Here is a 17,367-nt window from a genome sequence, read left to right as displayed (position 1 = left end):
AAATCAAACCATCCACCCACCCTGAGCAGGACTATAACTAACACATGTTCCTGGTTCAGATCCATTTAGCACTAAACACTCTGTTAGGCCAGAGTGAAAACTAGACAAGAGGGCAAAGGGTGTGACGCACCATGGGGCAAGGCACAGATGAAACATTACGAACCTAAGGAAGGGTGAGGATGCGGAGGGAGAGTAGCAAGGGTTAGCGTGAGGATGACAGTCAAGATAAAGTAGGAGTACATGCTGTAAAGGGAGAAACGTGTAAGAAGGAAGGTATGTTATAATGATAGAAGTGAGTGGGCTAAATGGAAAAGACAAACAATGAAAGATGTTGTGGCGGAGAATGATGAGAGGGCGGAACTTGTTAAGAGGGTACAAGCGATGTAAACAGGAGAAAGAGTGAAGAGGCAGGACGGAAATGGAATAAATAGGCGAGAGGATGTTGAGGGAGGGGGTGTTACAGAGGCCTTCCTCAATAATGATCTCTGAGATCCTCCTAATTGGGCAAATCTCTGAGCAGGCACCCGGCACCCTGCTCAGGTCAGGCGGAGAGCAACAGAGAGAGAGAGGGAGAGGAAGGAAGGGGGAAACATTTGCAGACACAAGAGGGGTACCATGAAAAGGTTGAGTTATGTGAGTCTAATGAATTGAGGGGTTGTGCAAGTGCTCATTGGACCCCCCCTCCCCGACCAACTCCCTTCTCCTTAATTCCACTTTCAACTCTCTCCAGCTTTCGCGACCCTGTTGTAAATCTATGAGCAGCTGAATCGACCGAAATTTTTTGAAAAATCCATTTGGCTTCAGACGATGACACAACTGCAGCTTAAGGTGGCCCGGGGACCTTGTTTGTAACATTGTGGCGAATGAAAGAACGGCTTTGGGTGAGGGGTGTGAGACAAGGGGGGAGAGTGCTCTATGAGGGCCTCTCCAGAGGGCTAATTTATGTGCGTCCTGATCAATGGGTTAATTAAGTGGAGAGAGGAGAAAATGGAGAGGGCAGGGGCTGGAATGAGTCGCCAGTGGCAATGGAGATAGGGGGGCGGGATGGAAGGGCAGATGGATGGAGGTTAGGAGGGTGACAACAGAAGAAGTAGACAGATTTTGACTACTTAAGATCTGGAGGACGTGGAGTCTACTCTGGGAGTTAAATCCTCTTGTTTGCTTTACTTAATTGACTGGATCCATCCAATACTTCTCTGATGGGAATTTCTTCACGCCGCTGATGATTTTGAACTATTGGCTCACCTACAGAATCAATACAACTCCACCTCTTCAGATTTGTCAAAGTCGAGCAAAATAAGATGTCAAGAGCGCAATCTATGGAGCAGCCTTTCAGAGACCTTTGGAAAATCACTTCAGATATTTACTTGTCAACAAAATCTCGATAGGAGGAATACGAGCGTCATGCACACACATACCCGTCAACTGTACTTACACAACACACACACACACACACAACTCTTGCGGCTGTTCTGTATTCCAGAATGTGAAGCACGTTCTCCAGTGAGAGGGATAGAGCTCATCCTTTGAAATGTGTTTATTCCACACAAAAGGAGAGAGAGAAACAGGCAGAAAGAAACAGGGCCAGTGAAATCCTGCTGACTTGCAGCCTTCTCTATCGCCGCCCCCTTCTCCTATTCCCCCTTCTTATTTCCAAGCCCCTGGAGTTTAAACCCAAATGGAAAGAGCTCGTTTCATGTGGGCACCAGGGGAGCTCCGCTTGCTTTCTTCCCGTGCCTTCGTCTTTGCAGCAACACCCCCGTACCTGATCCCACCTCATTCCCGCCGTCTAAAAACGATACACGCCGACAGATATCCCAGCGAAGCAATCTCACCACTCATTAGCCGTTAGCCACTAGCGTGTGATCAAGGTTACACTCCCTTACCCTGGCTAATTAAGTTGACAAGACCCTATCTTTCTTCCGCTAATGGTGAACTGTTCCCCTCTTTGCATACCACCTACATTCCCGTCCCTTTTACCCTTATAGTCCATGCTCCCTATACTTGCATTTCTAATCTTTTACATCCATAATTTGAACCTTCTTGCTCCTTAAATCCTTGAATCTGAAACCATAAAATCTGCACCCCTGTTCTTTACACTTTTTTTCCCCCGTCTTTCTTACACCTTTTCTAACACCAGGTACATTCGAGCGAGTCAGAGGGGACTTATGAAGGGCACTGCACAGGGAAGATGAGTCATTTTCACCAAGATACTGTAGCCTAAGGGTAGCAGATAAGTGCACACTCAATAAAGTTCAGTACGAGTCAGAACACTGACATTTATGTTCCTGGTGCTGTGAGCTGCTACCTGTGCGGCTATAGTCCACGGAAATCTGCTCATGCTGCGGTGTTTGGCCCAGGAGTGATCCACACAGATTGGAATTTAGCGCCTCTTCCTCTGCTGCCATTTGTCAGCGGAGGAATTGCTTCAGCCTTGAGAGACAGTGCGAAGAGCCGCAGATGAATGATTCAACCAACACAAATTGTTTTCTATGAGGAATAGAGGATACACGGGCCACATCCTTAAATATTGAAAGAAAACAACAAGAGAGCGCCTTTAGTTAAAACAAATCAAAGGAGAAAGGCGTGCCGAAGGTTTAGAGGCGTTTGCTCTTTAGCGTGTGCACGGAGGCAGAACCTTTCCACCGTTGTGTGTCTGTTCGTATGCCCGTGTGTGTGTGTTCCTGTTCATCCTGAGGATTAGTGCTTTCTTTGCTGATTGTGACAATAACAACGACGATCATTGCCTGCTTGGCATCATCGAGCGTGAAAGTGTAACACTACCATTCTGGTGCTCATTCATCACTGTCGGGCCTCTGCTTTCGTCCCTAACCAGCATACGCACACACACACACACACACACACACACACGCAAGAAAGAGACATCCTAATTTACTATGTAAGAACAGGCTTATTCTTTTCATTAGCGGCCGCCATCACGACAGCTACAGCCCAGCAGCCTAACAATGCATCAACCGGAGCTAGACGGCACACGGAAGTACTTGAAATGCTTCGTTTGTTCGGGGGGGGGGGGGGAAGGAGGTTGAGGCCCGCTTTTAAGGTAAGGTTGAGGAGGTGACGTGAAACTGCGCGCGGCATGCATCCACACCTTATATATAAGATGTCTTGACAGCAGAGAAGGCGAGTGAGTATATTGCTGAAAAGAGCTCATCCAGTGCTCCTCGAGGCAGAACTCTGAACAGCGGCAGCAACCTCTGGGAGATCGACAGTAGCCGGCGGTATCTCTGCATCCTCGAGTGTTGCCATTAGCCGGCAGCTCTGGCCGTGCCTAAAACCCAACCACTGTGACCCGTCGTCACTTAAGTCAACAGATGAACATCAAACGGATAATGGCCTAGCCTTTTTCCACAGGACAGTCGCTGGCTATGCCGCCACGGAGACTCATTACGGTCGACTGACTAGAGACTGGTGCTCAGTGTGTGTGTGTGTGCCAAAGCAAGAGAGAAAAAATGTGTGTTTCATAACAACCCTCATCATTATACAGTGCTGCCACAGTGATAACACTTCAGCATGTTGGCCAACACAGCCGCTACTGCTGCTGCTTTCTTTTTTTTTTTTTTCCAGCATTACCATTCAACTGGTCTTTCTCTAGCTAGTTGTTAGGGCTTCAGCTGACAGCTCATACTAATATGTGTGGTGGTGTGTCAGCCCATACTAACAGCAGGGAAGAGGTAGCATATAGCAGATGTTAGGAGTGCAAAATAGAGACGGTGGTGTTGTAATGTGGCATTCCTCTCCTTCTCTCTCTCTCTCTCTCTCTCTCCCTGTTGTACTGTATACTCCTTTTCCAAAAAACACCCTCCAGTTTGCTCTTCGGCTCGCTTCCTCCTCTCTTTTTCCGATTCCTTGTGACATCCGTGGTCACTTGACTTGCAGGGCGCATTCTCTCCTCCTCTCTCTCTGTATGTGTCTGGGGGTAAGAGGGCAGCTATATCGGCGCGCATACCTGCCTGTTTCCAGTCTCGTTGACCCAGAGCTTGTTTGCGATGCTGAGGGTTTGCTACGGGATGTCTGCAAGGATGTGGCTACTCTTGACCTTGAGACGCTGTCGATACCATAACTCACTCGATATCTCCATGTCCTCATCGATGGGGTGTACAGTGTGTGTGAGAGACGTACGAGACTGAAATGAATAATACAGGGGGGGACCAAAAAAAATAATTTTTTTTTCATAAACAAATTAATCTCCAAAGTTATGTTGTTGTGAGATTTGTGTATGAAATCCCTGGACTATGAAAAGGATTGCAAAGGGGTATTAAGGGCAAAAAAAAAAAGAAGCACACAGGTAGAATTCCCATGGATGCACCAGAGAAATACAGGGAGTCACCCAGTTCACCAGAGGGATGAGCTGCACTGCTTAGAGCGACATGGATTCCAACTGTCAGTCAATCTGATTGGCCGGAAAGCAGGATGTATTTAATCCCAGCTGTTGCTGACTCCAGTTCTGTTGATTCCATCAAATCTGTATCACGCTTTCTATTCAGGGCTCGACTCTGCAACACAGAGGCATGAAATCCCATTGTAGCCTTGCACCTCTATTATGAAAGAAATTACTTGTTGAAAAAACACTCAATAGTCGTTTTACTCTTTGCAGGTTTTCTATTGTAAGAGGGGATGTGTGCCTATATCCAACCTCCCGCTCTGTCAAACTTTAGAGGGGAGCTAGCAGTTCGGAGCTGGCTGATGGATGTTCTGGGTGGTTTCTCTCTATCTCTTTGTCTTCCTTTGGCTTTTATCTCTTTTAAGAAAAGAGGAGTAAATGTTCATTGATCTTGGCTGGTGGTCAGCCTGGTTCTGGCGGAGGGTGGGAGGGGTGGTGATGTGAAGGTTGCTGCTGCTGCTGCTGCTGTTGGCTGGACGCTCGGGAAGCCAACATCAGGTTTTGTCGATCAAAATGTGTCAGAGAGTGTTCAACCTTGATCTAACCTTAATGAGCCCACCGGGGACACGGCGGGAGCCGTTCGCCGCGGGTTGACGGAACGACATCGGGGTTTGAAGACTAACGGTGGGGAAGGAAGGAGAGATGTTTGGAGAGAATGTGTGAGGGAAAGACAGGGAGCAAGAAATAATGAGAAGGGACAAACAAAATAGCAAAAAAAAAATATCGCAAGATACAGAAAAAGCGGAAGCAGAGAGAAAAGAGAGGGGAAGGATGGAGCTGAGACAAGAGATGGCTCTAACCCCTCGACTCCATCCTGCACCCTAGAGATCTGATTCAACAGGCTCGGAGAAAGGAGAGAGATGGGCCACTGTGGGGGAGGGGGGGGGGGGGTCTGTGGGAGACCAGCACAAGAGCACTGCAACAAAACAGACACACTGACATGCTGAGTGGAGAAGAAGACGGAGCAACTTGTCTTGGAAGAATATCAAGAATATACTATAATCCTAGATCTTTACTTTTTCAATAACTGAAAGAAAATTGTCCAATCAATAGCATGCATCTGCACACTCTTGAACTCCATATCACTAAATGAAACAATAAACCTGCAACATATGCGAGGCGTCATCATTCCCAGCTGCAAAAACTGAAATAATTAAGACATGCTAATGCTTAGCTTTGCTCGTTTTAAATATAATAAAATATTTGGTCATAACGATTTCATGTCTGGATTCTGCAAAGCACCAGAGAACATTGTTTATTGGGCTTTATCACAAAGAAAAAAAAAAATGCACCCCCCAGCAATTTGGACATCGCAGCAGTCAATATGGTGATGCCAGTGGTTTTTTTTTGATTAATTTTGCATCCTTAATATAAACAGAGAAAATGCTGGAGCACACATACGAACAGGCCCGAAACAAAACACAAGCTTCAGGTTTAAAACGCTGATCTTCGCAGGGCTTATCCTTCCAAAAAGATGCTGCCATAGCAACGACACACACTCCTCGCAAAAAAAAACAAAAAACAGCCAGGCTCCCTTTGAATCAAATGAATGGGTCGGCCACGAACGGATGGAGAGGAGAAACAAATGAATACATGAATGAGGAATAAAGGCGATAAAGAAGCCATGCTGAGTGTATACAGTCTTACAAAAGCATACTGTCTTAGTAGAGGAGGGAAGTAGTGTAAAAGTTGATTTAGTTTCATTTGGGTAGAGGGTGATAGCCTACACATGACACCAAACACATGTAGGAGACACTTACATGGAGAGACTGGAGCTTAAGGGAAAAAAATCATTTATTTTTTCATCAGTAGTAGTGTCAACAACCTTCAAAAGTCTCTCCAGTCCAGTAGTGTAGCAGTGGACCAAGATAAAGTCACAACAACAAGACACACTTCAACTCACATTGTCCAGTATTTCCAGTGAGACACATGTCTCTGTTACTTTCACTGAATTATGTATCCGTCTACCACACTCGCACCTTAACAAATCGTTTCCACAATTTGTCAGTTATGAAGTCAGGTGTAGAACTGTAGAATCTGTCACATTGGAAAACTTAGCAGGAAGTTAGCTGAAATGTAAGTGACAAATTCCTGCCGTTGGGGACATCAAAATCTGCCAGCAGCCGTGAGAAGAAAAAAAACATTTGTGCATCTTCAAAGTTGGCTGAAACAAATAGTTCCTTTCTTTAACAGAAGGGAGACATAAACAACAGCGCCTCCCTGAGGACTTGTGTGTTCAGCCAGCCTTGGCTTTACTAATTCATTTCGTCTTTGCTTAACAAACATTTCATTTCACCAGCGTTCATCAGGAGATTCTCCTGTTCTCCAGTCAACCTGTCAGTTGCCATAATCCTGAAGTTTTTTTTTTTTTAAACTAGACAGATGACATCTCTCACCTAAAATTAGTAGCAACTGCTGTCATTTCCACACTCAGAAAACATCCTAACCCACTAAGGGGCCCACTGTCACTGATTTATCAACAGTAAAAGACAGATAGGTACAAAATTAGCAGCAGTTAACAGCCTTCTGAAGGATTTTGCAAAGGAGAATAATTTGTGTGTGTGATGACCATTCCAACCTACCCTGTCAAAACACAAGCCTGCATCTGTTGACTGCTTAGCGACCCGCGCTAGGAACCATCAATCTATCAGGCGGCACGCTTTGAACGTTTCAGCCCCATCTGCCTCCAGCTTTGCTGCACCTTGCCCGGGATGGATGGCATTGAGCGATGTTTCCTGGGGCCCTGCGTGCATTCGGTTAGGACACGTTCAAGATGCTCGCACACATGAGGGAGACGTGCGCGGGCATCTTCGTCAAGGCCGCCTGTCTTTAGCGTTTTTGTAATCAGTAACTGACAGCGGATGAACAGACAGAATAGCAGCGCTGTGTAGCACTGCTGCAGAAATACTATACAGTCTCTCTCCCCCCCACTCTCTCTTTCATTTTTTTTTTTTCCTCCCTTTCACTGTGCACATATTTCTCTCTCACACACACAAATGCCTGCAATCACTCTTCACACTGCATTAGCAGGGGGATAAAGGTGGCACTTTATCCCCCTTTAACATCTCCACAGGTCTTCAAAGTTTCCAGCCAGCCGCCATCCGGATAAATAACAACTCCTCTGTGACAACATCTATTTAGCGCGAGGATAGTCGCACATTTTTTCCCCTCGCCTCCATTAAAATGCTTTCTCCCCACAGAGTAGACGTCCCTCTCTGCTATATAGGGCAGGCTCGCTGCCTAAACCAAGGAGAGAGCTGAGCTGAGCGGAGCTGCCTTCCCCTTCTCGTCGTCGTGCAGATAAGAACAGAGGTCTTCTTGTCCCTGCTGAATTCTATCATCTAGCAGGGCCCTGCTGATCCGAATGCCCCACAACACCAGCCACAGCATATAAATGCGCCCCATTCTTCGTGCTGTGTATGTGCATCTATTTGTGTGTGTGTGTGTGTGGAGAAGAGCATTTAGGGGAATATGTTCTCATGGCCATGGCGTTTCCTGGGTCTTTTGAGTATAAAGACCTACTGACAAGAAGCTCATATTAAGTTGAGGGATGGTTTCACTCTTGAAGGAGGACGTTTGTGTATATGTGTGTGTGCATCATTTCAATCATCGGTCTGCAAGACAAACTAGTTTACGAGCAAAATTTCCCCTTCCTCTCATTTCTCTCGTGTTCCTACACAATACACAATGAAAGACATATGCACGACGACGGCCATATGTGCAGCGACTGAACTAGCATTGATTCGATCTCAGCAAAGCACTTTGATTAACAAGATACAAAATCCTGCATGTACGAGGACAAGACAGAGAAATGAGCTCAGCCTGCCTGAATAGCTGCCTCTGTTTCTCTCATTCCAGCAGAGGAGCTCTGAGTCCAGGTCCTCATTAATGGTACAGAGGAGGATGCATCCCCACTGTTAAGAAAGAGCACTTCACCTGCATGAGGCACGAATCATCCACAACAGGTTTGACACAACCACACAGCAGATACACATACGTACAACATACAGAAATATGCTGCAAAATCACTACTGAACGGCCAGAAATTGTGCAAGATGAATATTCATTCAAGACATGTTTTGGAAAACTGGGAATGCTTTCATCACTGTGCTGTTGACAACATTCATCTGTATGATTTTTTAAATTTGTATTTTAGAGACTACATGTAGGCATCAGATAATTGAAATTATGAGATATTTATACAGAAAAAACACACATTTAGTCCCAATTTGCTGATTTTGATCCTCTTTTTTTCTACTGTAGGTATCAAAAACCCCTTGAACCCACACATACAATTGAAAATGGAAATTTAATGCAAATTAGGATGAAATTATATATATAAATAAATATAATTTTACTCTAATTTGGCAGGTCTAACTAGGATTTTGTTAGTGAGAATCATCTCAGTAGAAATTAGCACTGACCATGTAAACCTCAGCCTACCTGTTAATTTGTGATCCACGGGTGCTGGTGGGCTGCCAGATTCCCACTGATGTTTTTTTTCCCGAGGTTTTGTCCTCCTCCTCCTCCTCCTCGTCCTCTTCCCAAAACCTTCCTGGAGCAGTGGTAAATGTCAAGCAAGCAAAAAGTGTTTGTTTTTTTTTTCTAAAAAGAAAACATGAGCTGAATAAAAAAAAAACAATAATTTAAAAAAATAACACCTTCAAAAAATCCCCCCCTGACAGCACTACCTCGTTCAATCCAACCGGGCCGGCAGGTAGGACTTCATGACTGGAGACAATCACAGTGGAGGCTGAACACCACAAATAAAGCTGCTCTACTGCATTACACACCGCATACAGCAGGATATAGTATGATTCCCCATCCGAGCAGCCAGGCTCGGCTCGACTCGGCTCGGCTCAGTCTTCTCCAGCACGGCAATAAATTAATTAATTTCTCGGCTGACAGTTCGCTTTGCCTCGGGAAGCGTGTCTGTTTTTATCGAGGCCCCGAAACGACTAAATAACCCCCAAATAACCCGGACGTGTCTGCGGGGACTCGGCGGATTTGACAGCCGACAAGTGTCACCTGTGTTGACCAATGGTCGCGGCTACTCAGTTTTTAAGCGTTTTTCTGTGTGGTCGTCGATAAATCCTCAATAAATCCCCGGAAGGAGAGCTCCGACACCGCCGAGCACCGGTTTAAGTCACGGTGCAAGCCTCGGCTCGTCTCGGTAACGACGGACATGCACTGCGCGGTCCTCCGGTAGCCTTGTGAGAGGATGCTGCTGCCGCTGCTGCTGCTGCTGCTGTGTGGATGCCGTGACCGCCTCAGCGTGCGCGTCCGCGCAGGCACGCACGCTCGTCCTCGTCGTGTGACGCGCGCCGCAGTGTCCTCCCCAGCAAGCTGGTCGCCCCGGCAACGCTTTCCTCTGACCTCAATATGCTCGTTTTTCTTTTACAAAATATGTCGCGTTGACAGCATTCTCACGTTCATTCAGCGGTGAAAATATGCGTTAATTATTATAAAGTTGCCCTCTATGCTCTCAGAGGGATGTGAAAAATTAGTGCTGAGGAGTTTCATTTTTTTTTTCGGCATCCCTCTCCTCTCCTCCGCTCGCATCCAGCCGGGCAGATCTGCATCAGCATGACGTCAGAGGACGTTAAAGGGATACTAGCCCATTTTTTTCTTTTCCTTTTTTTTTTCTTTTTATTGGATTTCACAATCAAAAATTTACAACATCAGGAAATATATTTGGTATAAACAGAAATAAGCAATAAAGTGCAAACAGTGATAAAGTGCAAGCATTGATAAAGTGCATGGAGTTCAGTGATCTAGTATAAAGTGCAGTAAGATCATAAGTCCAAACTCCCCTCATCCATCCCTCCACCTTGCAGCTTTCCCTCCACCTCCCGTTCACCCAACCAATTTAAGAATCCCTCCATCCATCCTAACCTCACTTGCTTCCCTCCATCATGGTTTATCCAAGTGCAGCACAGGGTATATGAACTATCTCTGTCCAATTAATCCCCATAGTAGGCTAACCATGTTAATCATTGAGGGGTAAATATAACAGCAGTATTTTGAGTGCCAAATGGGGCATTAAAGGAATTTCATAGTGATACCACAGATGATAAAAATGATATAATATACAATAAGTTTAGGATATGAGCTAACTAATCAGCACTACAAGTCCCTTTTGGAATATAATACTGCTTTTTGGGGGGTGAGTTGCTGACATTACCAGCTTGCACATTTATTTATTTTATGTTTTACTTTAAGGGATAATAACCATCTAACATCCAGCATGGCTCAGTCCCTGATCTCATCAATGCAGATGGTAATGGCTGTGTGGTGGCAGCACCTGCTCCTCTGGATGCAGCACAGCCGCATGTCTGTTTTATTACCGGGGTCATAACACAGCGAAACATCTGCCTCAGTCACTGTCCTGACTGCAGAGCCATGTATCCACAGTTGGTGGGCTGACACCTGCCAGGAATACCCAGATCACAGGATAAAAGCCCCTCGGAAAAAAAAAAAAAAAAAAAAAAAAGACTTAGAATTTTGCTCCATCTTTTCTTGCTTTTGTGCCACTATCTGCAGTCACTTAAGCTGAAGTATAATGAGTGCCACCCCCAGCAATATCCAAATGATGTCCATGTGCTCCCAGGCAGCATCCAGATCTCATTTTAGAGAAGATTTACTGCTTTAACATCTATGTGCCAGTGTTCATTCACTTCCTCATATAAACCCCGGGCAGGGAAACAGGCCGCTTCTCCACTCATGTGGAGAGCCAGGCTGTCGTCGATCAGCCCAAACATCATGTCAGCCCGTCCTGCTTTTTACCGTCAGATAACTCCAGCTACCCCAGGGACAAAGAGGAGGCAGAGAAAGAGCAAGGGAGAGACTGCTATGGGGCTACGATCTTGGCTATCAAGACAAATTGTCTTTGGTGGTGGATGTACATTCCCTCAGTGATATCCCATCAGACCAAGGTGAGGAAGTAGACGGCCTGTGTGTGTGTGTGTATGTGTGTGTGTCTGTACGTGCAGGGGTGACGTAGATGTCCTACACTTGATAGACCCCAGCCAAGCATCAGAGGTAATGGCCCAACAGGGAGACTTGACAGCTGAGCCCACTCTGAGATACACACATTCAAACGTGCACACACACACACACACACCACAATGCTGTTGTTTCACACAACTCCTTGTGGTGTGCCACTGATGGACTACATCAATACACGGTAGCAAACACATGTATCAAGACAAGACACACACAGTCCCCTTTGCTCTCCTTTAACACAGACAAAAACACACTATCCCTCCCTACACACACACACACACACACACACTCCCAGCCGTGATGTATGTTATGTTAGAGGTCAGTTGGCCACTATGGAGCCTCAGGGAGAGCCACTGGTCTGTGGAGAATTCCTCTGCAACGTATATGCTCTTATTCCTCCAGCCCATAGGGGGTTGTGCTAGATTAGCGCAGTCATATACGCACAAGTGACCACTCAACAGGCCCTTTGATGTGGCCCCGGGGTCCAGGGCCCCTACAGACACCTGCCTCAGGCTCTTTTTCTGTCTCTCTCTTACTAAGGAAAAAGGCTGTAAAAGAGTTGCAACAGAACAGCCGCGAGGGAAAGTAATGTGTTGAGACATATGTACGGACACAAATGAGTACACTGTCACATAAATGTAAACATACAAGCACTTACAAAACTCATGTCCACACAGCTGTAAGCCACTATCACATATACATGCGTGTGGATTTAATATTCCATTAACAACCGGCTGCAACAACTGCTACATTCAGCCATATTACAATCAAATAATTTGTTTGCTCTGAGGTGTTTGCAATTATATGTCATTGCAATCTCATAAAGCCATTAACCTTTCTGTCTGAGGCACCCAGAGCATGCAGAAAGCCCATTTTCTCTCTGCCTAATTTACCTTCCTGCAACCTGACCTATTGAGCATGCCCACAAATCCCCTCTGTGTTTGCAGAATGTTAGAGCCTGGACTGTCACGGAAATTAAAATAGCCTATCAAAGAGAGACAATTATTTGTTCATTTATGACTCATTCAAAAGACTGTAGTATTGGAATGCGGGTCTTTGGTGCAGTTTAAGGGGAAAAAAACGGCTTGCATTGATCTTACACACACTCACCTGTGCACGCATAATACGCATAATTACAGACTATTATTCCTAAGTGGGAGAAAAGGCCTGGACAAATGTCATTCCAAATAGCCGAAAACAAACTCCAGCTAGCGAATGCCAGGAGCTTTTAATTCACAAAGCTGTTTCAGGGGAAAAGAGACTGGGCTTTAGCACAGTTGGACGTTAGCGTGCCAGGAGAGGAAGAAGAACCACATAGCACAAACACACTTTCAGTGAAATGTGCTCATTGGCCTCCTGTTCCTGCAGCAATGATTATCCTTGAGCTGCTCCCTCTCGTATGACACTGGAACCTGAAAATCTCACCTCTCTCAGTCTGTCTTACCCTCCTCCGTGCCCTTACCTTGTCCTCTAAGTTCTCATCCTTGCACCTTTAAACCTCTTACACATCACACCCTGTCTGATTTCCTTACACTGATTTCCCCTGCTTCACTTCTAACTCTATCACTAGTAATCTTTCTTGACTTCCATGTAGCTTCAGATTTGTTCTCCCTTCTCTTTCTCTCATCTCTCTTTCTACCTCTCTGCCCGCCACAAGGGATCTGCCCTCCAGGTCAGTAGCTAGTGCTTCTCCAACCTTATGCCCTCCTCCCATCTGACTCTTTACCTCCTGGCATTGTTTCTCACACACACACTTATCACTGTAAGGTTGGATTTATGTTCAGGCACAGTGTTATTTATTGGAACATTGTTTGTTTTTGTGGGGTGAATTCACAAGCAGCTACAAACAGCGTGCTGTATGAGTCAGACAGACAGAATGATAGCTTACGCATTATGTTGTTCAATGGAGCGCTAATGGCAAGTAGTGGTAAACATGTTTTTCAGTTTGACACTGCAAGGTGTGACCCTAGTCATACTGTGACCTTGGAATTTGTTTCACACTGATGAAGAGAAAAGATAAAACAACAGTCAGAATCAAATCTTTTGATTGAATGGCAAACAACAGAATGGTCCTCTTGCTATCAGCAGGGGAAAGCATACCTCTGGCTCAATCTACAGTTTCTTGTTATGTGTTCAGTTCATAGATTGTACATAAAGATGGATGTAGCAAGGTGTGACATCACTCAGGGTCAGTCAGCACCCACCTGGTAGACATCAAAGCTACTATAAGTCTTCAAATATTATTAGTGGAGCAATAATTTCCAGAATGACGACCAACACACTCAATAGAGGGCCTGAATTTAGCCTTTGCGACCATGATGACTTGTTGAAAAAAAATGAATTGACTTAGTATTTCTAGAGAGAAGTTGATGCTTTTTGAATGGGAGTCGATTAAAGGCAATCTAGCAGCTGTTGGTGGCATTGCACTTTAAGGTACTTCACTGTTGGCTTCTGCCTTTAGCTATGGTAGTTGCCACTTTGTACCATTTAACTGATCATGCACTATATACAGTATATAATATACATACAGTGTCATTGATATCCTTCTGTGTCTGTTGTCAGACGACTGAGATTAAGGGTCTTTAATGCTACTTGCTAACCAAGGCTAGCATTATTTCCTCAGTTGTTATAGTACACCAAAAAGGGAGTTGGAGGCTCCCTTCATTCTATTCACTCTAAGGGGCAAGACTGGCATTTTCAAATTCATCCACTTCAAAGCTGCACTAATCAATATTTTTATATAAACAATGGGTCAAATGACTACATGTAATGTGAAAGGTGTCGCTAGTAGGAATGATCCCACATAGAAATATCATGCTACTCTGTAGTTCCCCTCAGCTCTATGTGGTCTTTAAGAGTCTTTCTGCTCATGTTTTGGTCACAACTGTTCTGTTTTGGTACAGTGTCACGGCTATAATCAACCCCACTTTGGCAAAAAATCTAGATGAACCCAAAGTACACTTCTTGCCCAGCATCACACAGATAAAGTTAGCAATGACCTGGTAACATAGTGGAGCATATTTGGCAGCTAAAGAGACCAATTTGTCCCTTTGGGAGTTATTGGACAGCAAATCAGAGCTAAACAGAGAGTGAATATTGGACTCAACATTCATCAGGTGGACACAACACGACTCAAAACGAATGCTAATGCTGCTCTGTATCTGCTGGATGTCACACTGTCACTTGTCTGAAAGCACATTTGCCATATTATTATATATTATTATTGCCATATTATATCACACTGCCTACAAGTTGCAAAAAATGTATGTGTGTTTTCCTCATCCACATTACAAGGGACGACAGGCACAGAAGGTACTTAATGGTTAAAAATACAATGCAATGTTTTAGGTGATTTAAAAGTGATTAATTAAAAAGGTGCTTTTTCTCATTTTTGCTGTGGTGTGGACACAGTGGGAGGGATGTAAGCCTTAATGTTTTGTGGACTGACGATGCTAATTTATCAATTCAAGGTTAAGTGAGAGCTAAAGGAAAACTAATCTGCAGTATGCATCAAACCAATGTACAAAATTACACGGCCAAAAAAGAAGCAGTGATTGATTGTTCAGACCAATAACATCTCCTCATAGACATCAGGGCTTATAGACCACAACTGCTCACCCCCCCCCCCCCCCCCCCCTCCTCCTCCAGCTCATCTCTCAACAAATCTCTCCCAGTGGACTCACAGTAGTTCCCATCGACTTCTCCATGTTCGCTTCCTATTTTACATCTGCTCCCTTGTTGCAATAAGCCTGTTCTTTCACTCCATTCCTCTCCCCCTTCTTCTTCACTCTCACCTCCCTCAGCAAGTCGATGACCTGGTGGAGGTTTCTTTACCTGCCCTCACCTGCCTTCCATTTCCCAGGCTCACAGCTTCTCTGCTTCGCATGGTTAACTATGTTAGTCTACACTCCTCTGCCCTCCCCCCCCCCCGTTTTCCTATACCTCTGCTCCTCAGCAAGCCTCTGGTCCCTTGGGGTCGGGGATTGTATCCCTTTTCTCTGATCTGTAGCAGCAGGGTGCCTTCTAGATTAGTGCTAAAGTAGCTCCACTCGCATTGGTTCCCATCATATGCCACCCCCTCTCTCTGTCTATATAACTCAGGATCACGCCGCCACACACACACATACACATACACACCCCATTAGCTGGAGTGGCATCTGCTTTTAATTGTACCCATCTGAGCACTGGCGTAGTCTCCACATCCAAGAATCAGCCAGTGCTAATTGCGGCACCACATGTCCCATTGATGCAGGCTGCCACACTGAGGTATGAAAGAGAGAAAGAGACCTGCACAGTGTGACTTTGCATTTTTTATGACTTCCTATGCCCTGGAAACTTTGAGTTTATGGCCTTGTGATCATATATGCACATGTAGTCGTGATTAACATTAATAGGTTCGTATGCTGTGTCTGTACTTGCGCCTTTGCCTGTGTGGCGTGTCCGTGTGTGTGTGAGTTTTTGTGTGTGTGTATGTGGAAGCCTGCTGAGAGAGGAGCGAAAGACTGATGTATTATTTATGGTAAGGAGATAGTAAACTCACATAAAGGGAAAATTTACCTATTTGATATAAGTATAGAGCCCTCTACTTGTTTTAGTGGTGATGGGCGATGTCAAATATCAGGCTCACACATACACACACACGCACGCACACACATCCCATCTTGCAATTCATGTATAGATAAAGCTGATCTTTCCATTTTATTGCCTTAACCGGACTCTGACCTGACTCTCACTCTAAAGCTTTAAATTTAACAACAGCAATTTTCCTCTTGAGGAAATCAAACTCATTTGCTTCCTTGTTAGCTTCTATTCTAATGAAGACATTTGATTTTTGCAAAAATATCACGCACTGACTATTAAAAGGATAAGCTTCCAAAATTACAGTTGATCGTTCCAGTTTATTACAACTTAGGGTTGTAACAACTTTTTATTGGCTATGATAACATTGTACTCGGTAATAAAATCTGACAAAACAGTAACATTGCTACGCTGAAGTGCAATGGGACAAGAAATACAAGTTGAAGGACATCCACACAGGTTGTAAACAAGCCGATGGTTGAGCCAGAGTTTCGCAGGAAAACTATGTATGGACATCCACGGCAAGTACAGTAGGTCAAAGCTGAACTGTCTGTATCCTGTGATGGATATTCACAATGGAAAGTTTGTGTTATAATTTTAATTTTGACCTTTGTTTTTTCTTCCATGTTATTTAAAGGTACCTTTGATGGAGCTGGGCTGACTAACTCAAGTAATGTAATGAGTAAAATTACTAAATACAAAAAAATACTTTTGCTGTTGAATAATGAATAAGTAATTCTCAATGAGTAATAGGTAATGATGGATTAAGCCACTGCTGATACAATGACTGTAACAATTAAACCCAAGTTGTAATAAACCTGAACCATTTGTAAAGCCAACAAATTGCATTATGCTCTATCATTGTCTCACACACACACAAGCATCAGCACAAACACTGGAGTGTGTGTGAGTTCGGCTGTCCAACATGCTTAAGGGTCTGTGTGTGTTTCTATGTCCACGTGCACACTCCATCAGGAACAATAAACAGGATGAGACATAATTTTACAGTTTATTAGGCAGGCTTATCCTAGTCTGACATTTTGCTGACAGTAATTGTTTCTGATATATTTAATTCATCCACTGTTCACATTTCTTTTGCTGTCATTGCAGCTTGCTGCCTTGTGAGCAAAGCGTTTGTAAAAGGAGAGACAGCATAAGGAGTAGAGCTAAATCAACATAATGAAAGCAGCTCCTCTGGGAAGAGTATCCAAATGACAGACATCTCAACAACTCTATCACAAGCAACATCATTGTTCCAGATGGATGACATTCACTTTAAAGCAATAGTTTGCTCGCGATGTGCAGAACACTTTAATTTTTCAGCATTATTAGACTAGATGATTAGATGAAACCTTAATGGTCCCCATGGGGAAACTGGGCTT

The 17,367-nt window shown here is 44.5% G+C and overlaps 1 protein-coding gene across 4 annotated transcripts in view; it reads right to left on the bottom strand.

Moving 5' to 3' along the window:
• nlgn2a (neuroligin 2a) overlaps positions 1–17,367 on the bottom strand; it is a 191,286-nt gene that overhangs the window by 168,953 nt on the left and 4,966 nt on the right. For 2 of the 4 annotated variants that reach the window (XM_067579430.1, XM_067579433.1), the window contains exon 1: positions 8,846–16,526. The exons of 1 other annotated variant lie outside the window; for it this stretch is intronic. The gene's annotated coding sequence lies outside the window, so the exon portion shown is untranslated. Of the gene's footprint in view, positions 1–8,845; positions 16,527–17,367 lie in introns of those variants that run through there. One more of the 4 variants, XM_067579431.1, reaches the window with a different exon arrangement.

Source organism: Thunnus thynnus, chromosome 22, assembly GCF_963924715.1.
Source record: "Thunnus thynnus chromosome 22, fThuThy2.1, whole genome shotgun sequence".
NCBI classification, from domain to species: Eukaryota; Metazoa; Chordata; class Actinopteri; order Scombriformes; family Scombridae; genus Thunnus; species Thunnus thynnus.
The sequence above is the reverse complement of the archived record's forward strand: the minus strand, read 5'-3'. Positions and strand labels throughout refer to the sequence as shown.